This window comes from Ursus maritimus, unplaced genomic scaffold, assembly GCF_017311325.1.
Source record: "Ursus maritimus isolate PB19 unplaced genomic scaffold, ASM1731132v1 scaffold_11, whole genome shotgun sequence".
NCBI lineage: Eukaryota > Metazoa > Chordata > Mammalia > Carnivora > Ursidae > Ursus > Ursus maritimus.
In genome coordinates this window covers 17,267,276-17,272,664 of record NW_024423453.1, presented here as the reverse complement: position 1 = coordinate 17,272,664, position 5,389 = coordinate 17,267,276, and the positions used below count along the sequence as shown (strand labels likewise).

At 36.6% G+C, this 5,389-nt stretch overlaps 1 non-coding gene across 1 annotated transcript; it reads right to left on the bottom strand.

Moving 5' to 3' along the window:
* Positions 1-233: 233 nt before the first annotated feature.
* On the bottom strand, positions 234-336 carry LOC121101926. The gene has a single exon (XR_005833964.1). It is a non-coding gene; the product is annotated as a U6 spliceosomal RNA (small nuclear RNA).
* Positions 337-5,389: the final 5,053 nt, after the last annotated feature.

The following is a 5,389-nucleotide window of genomic DNA, read 5'->3' as shown; positions in this document are numbered from 1 at the left end:
TCTGAAGTTTATTCAAAGAGAAATCAGGATAAAGTAGAACTGACTTTCTTTCACAAACAATACACTGACGCTCCACTGAGAATTTAGGAACTGGGGTCAGACAGGAAGACTCACCTTGTTTTGAGCCGAGTGGGATTTTATTTACAGGGCTCTGAATATGTTCATTGGACAGCAGACTAACAGGGAAAGGGAGAAAGATACAAGATAATATTTCTTCTCCTTCTTTCTTTTTAAAAAATATGGAACACTTCATGAATTTGCCTGTTCTCCTTGCACAGGGTCATGCTAAACTCTGTATTTTTCCAATTTTAATAAATGTGCTGCCAAAGGGAGCACAAGATAATTTTTCAACATTTGTCTCTGCATGGATAATCATAAGCTAAGCCTCATAACTGTTTTTCCTAGACTTGTACCATACATTCCCTGAATTGCCTTAGACTGGTCCCCACTGGAAAATGGTTCAAAGCCCTCAGGGTTTTTTGTTTTGTTTTAATTTTTATTTTAGAGAGAGATCCGGGGGAGGGGCAGAGGGAGAGGGAAAGAACCTCAAGCAGAATCCCCTCTGAGCAGGGAGCCCAAAGTGGGGCTCATCTCACAACGCTGAGATCATGACCTGAGCCAAAGCCAAGAGTTGGTCTCTAAACTGACTGAGCCACCCAGGCACCCCTAAAGCCCTTAGGTTTTAACGCTTCAGTAAAGGTGTGTCAAGCCCTGGACTCTGTCATCCTCTAGTCATCCCCTTGAAAAGAGAATCCCATGCTGAGTTAGTTAATGAGTAAGTCTCTGCTTTAATTACAAAGAAACCACAAGCAAGGCTTTCCATCCTCTGCTTCCCACTCTATAAGAATACCACTCATCATGAGATGAATATTAGACAGAAAAAACTCAAACTTCTAGTCTCTTCCCTACCAAACTAGCTAAAAGACCTTCTTTTTATCCTTCTTTTAAACTTTTAACCTCGGTTTATATTTTAATAAAACAATGGTGCGCCTCAAAGTCTGCTTTTCAACAATTCAGTGATTCCATAGCACTGGTACAAAGGAGTTGAGAACATCTGAGACTATGCTGTATGTCGTTAGTTACTTCTGGAATGTTGACAAGCCTCCTAATTGAGCTTTATTTTGATGCTATGCCAGTACATCTCCTGAGTCTACTACCATGAGAGATACATTCTTGTTAGGGGCATGAAGTGGTGATGGAATCAAGTAAAAAGTACTCAATTTTGCTAACTTATATGTGCAAAAAACCTAATTACCAATTTAATATAGAATTTATTTGTCAAGTCCTGTAAAGCATCTCCAGAGTTCTTACTAAATTATCTTTATATACTATGAAATTACAGGAATTAATCAAACCTAGGAGTAACAATCAAATATTTGCCAGAATATAAGAGGAATTTCTACCCATGGTAAGCTTGATAGAACTAGAGTGAACAATAATTATATGGCCCCCTGAGATGGAAATGACAATACGTTCAAAAAGAAGAGATTAAAAAGAAATTAAGAGAGATTAAATGAGAGAATGAGGTGAGAAGAGATCACAAAGAAACAAAAAATGCAATATTCAAAATGAGAAAGGATAGCCCCTTCAATAAATAGTGGTGGGAAAACTGAACACATGCAGAATGAAATGGGACTTCTATCATACATCACACACAAAAATCAACTCAAAATGTATTAAAGACTTGAGCATATGACCGAAAACCGCTAAACTTCTAGAAGAAAATGTAAGGGGTGAGTTCCGTGACATCAGTTTTGGCAGTGATTTTTAGATATGACACCAAAAGCAAAGACAACAAAAGCAAAAATAAATAAGTGGGACTACATCAAACTTAAAAGCTTCTATAGAGAAAAGGAAATCATCAACAAAATGAACAGGCAGCCTATGGAATGGGAGAAAACATGTGCAAATCATATATCTGATAAAGGGTTCATATCCAAAATATATAAAGAACTCATACAACGCAATGGCAAAATAAATAAACAAACAAACAAACAAACAAACAAACTGATCTAAAAAATAAGGACAGGACCTGAATAGACATTTTTCTTTTTTTTTTTATAATAATATTTTTTATTATATTATGTTAGTCACCATACAGTACATCCCTGGTTTCTGATGTAAAGTTCGATGATTCATTAGTTGTGTATAACACCCAGTGCACCATGCAATACGTGCCCTCCTTACCACCCATCACCGGCCTATCCCATTCCCCCACCCGCCTCCCCTCTGAAGCCCTCAGTTTGTTTCTCAGAGTCCATAGTGAATAGACATTTTTCTATAGAAGACATACAAATGGCCAAGAGGTACATCAAAGGGTGCTCAATATCACTCATCATTGAGAAAATGCAAATCAAAACCACAATGAACTATCACTTCACACCCGTTGGGATGGCTATCATAAGAACGACAGGAGATAACAAGTTGTCAAGGATGTGGAGAAAAGGGAACTCCTATGCACTGTTGGTAGGAAGGTAAGGGGTATCTCGCTATGGAAAACAATATGATGGTTCCTCAAAAAATTAAAAATAGAACCATCATATGATCCAAGATTCCCATTTCTGGGTATTTATCCAAAGGAAATGAAAACAGGATCTCAAAGCGATTTCTGCATTCCCATATTCATTGCAGCATTATTCACTACAGCCAAGCTGTGGAAACAAGCTAAGTGTCCATTAATGGATGAAGAGATAACATATACAAAACGTATATGTATGTATGTGTGTATATATGGGATATTATTCAGCCTTAAAAAGGAAGGAAATCCTGCATTTTGTGACAAAATGGGTGAAACTTGAAACTATAATGCTAAGTGAAATAAGTCAGATAAAGACAATTACTGTATGATATCACTTACGTGTGGAATCCAAAGAAGCCAAACTCATAGAAACAGACTAGAATGATGCTTATCAGGGGTTATAGGGGGTGGGGTGGGGAAAAGGAAGATGTTGGTCATAGAATACAAACTTGCAGCTTTAAGATGACTAAGTTCTGGGGATCTACTGTACAGCATAGTGATTATCACTAATAATACTGTGTTATATACTTTAAAGTTGCTGAGAGCAAATCTTAAATGTTCTCAGCATAAAAACAAAACAGTAATTATGTGAAGTGATGCAGGTGTTAGCTAATGCTATAATAGTAATCATTTTGAAATATATAAGTGTGACAAATCAACACATTGTACGCCTTAAACTTATACAATGTTGTATGTCAACTGTATCTCTCTAAAGGTGGAAAAAATCCAAAAAAATGCAATATTCAAGTAAAATATATGTTGGAGACAAATTTGTTTTGTAAAAAATTGAATTAATGACATAGAAGACAAAATTGAAAAGTCCTTCTAAAATATAGAGAAATATAGAGAAAAAAAGTTTTAATTTCGAAGATTAAGAGAAAAATTCTCAAGCATCTAGAGGAAATAAAATTATAAGCAATCAATAAAGAAACAAAAGTTGGTGGGGAGTCATGCAATTTATCTGAGGAACAATCCAATTTAAACTGGAAAATCTCCCAAAGCCTCAAGATGTGGCAGAATTGGAGAGAAGGGTGTGGTGTTAAAATAAGGTGAGAGATGGAAGAAAGGTGCTTAAGGAGTAGTTAGATCCCTAAAGCCTGAGATACTTTCTCTTACTCCATCACTTTAGGTGGTAGTCTTTCTGCATCCCTGAAGAAATCTTGTTTCTTTTTTTTTTTTTAAGATTTTTTAATTTATTCATTTGAGAGAGACAGAGCATGAGCAGGGCAGAAGGGCAAAGGGACAGGGAGGGGCAGAATTCCTGCTGAGCAAGGAGCCCAAAGCCAGGGTTTGATTTCAGGACCCTGAGATCATGACCTGAGCTGAAGGCAGATGCTTAACCAGCTGAGCCACCCAGGCACCCCAAGAAATCCCAAGTTTTGTTGTCTGGAGAAGGTAAAAGAGAAATTAGCTGGAAAGGAATATTCCAGGCATTGAGTACCTAATGAAAATATGGAATAACATGACATGCAAACTATCCTTAGCTCTCCTAGGTCACCCTGCAATGAAGTTTGAAGCTGTCAGTCTCATCCATATGTCTACTATTTCCAATCACTTTTTACTCCTCTTTTCTTGGTCACAGCCAGAGATCCCAGGACTGCCATCTGAGAAAATCTTCTCCTATATGAGGCAGAGACCAAACCAACCAAAAGAGTAAAAGAAATTTGGAATGAATAGAAACTAAGCAGACATATTTTTAAAAGATAGTATGTTAAAAAGGAATAATCATTGATATCAGCAGAGATATAAGACAATAAATTATATCCATGAAGCAAGATGTACATCCTCCAAGAAAAAAATACTTAGAGAACAAAAACAAGCTCTTAAAATGTAAAGCACCATAGGAAAAATATTTTGAAATAAAATATATAAACAAAACAAAATAAATTTTAAAATTTAAAAATAAACAAAGAGCATAAAGTTAAGGAAATTAGCCCAGCATATAGAGCAAAAGAACACAAAGATGAAAAATAGGAGATGAAGATAAGAAAACTGGAAGACCATCCCAGGAGGTTCAACACCTGAATAATAAGGGTTGCAAAGAGAGCAAAGGAATGTAGAGAAATGGAGTGATAAGGGGGAGAAAAATCATTAATAAAATCTTTTAGGATAATGCCACAGTATTCAAAGACATGAGTTTCTAAATGGAAAGGTCCACTTAGTGCCCAGCACAGTGTAAGCAAGCAGACCCACAGTAAAGCACATTGCTGTAATATTGTACAAAAATGCAAAGAGAAAAACTTAATAGCTTCTAGAATAAAAAGTAAAACAACAACAACAACAAAAGCAAACAAAAAGCAAGTTGAATACAAAGAATTAGGAATGATAATGGTTTCTACCCTCTAACATCACCAGTGGGAACTAACGACACACAGCAATTCTTTCAAAATACTGAAGAAAAATTATTTCCAATCCAGAATCCTGTACTCATCCAAAACAACAATATAGGAAGATTGGAATAAAGACATTTTGAGACATAAGTTACCTTTGAAAGGTTATCTCTCACCTTCTGCTCCCAGGAAACATTGGCGAGATGCTCTACCGAAATGAAGTTGACCATGAAAGAGAATACATGAGCAATAGTCAACGTGGTCCAACACAAGAAGAGAGGTGACGGAAGGGAATGCCCTGGTTGCTTATAAAGGGAGCAACCAGTCCAGATTGCATGGCAAAGCTACACTCTTGTCATACGTGCTGACGTTCAAGCAAGTGAAAGTTGATATTCCTCTCTGTTATTGATGCAATTCATATTAGTGATGGCCTATATCTGAGATTAAATGGTGGAGGAGGAAGAATGGTCTTAATGTGAATGGCTGCAATGACGCCTGCTATCTCTCTTTTAACCAACAATTTGGTAGAAGCTTTTGATCC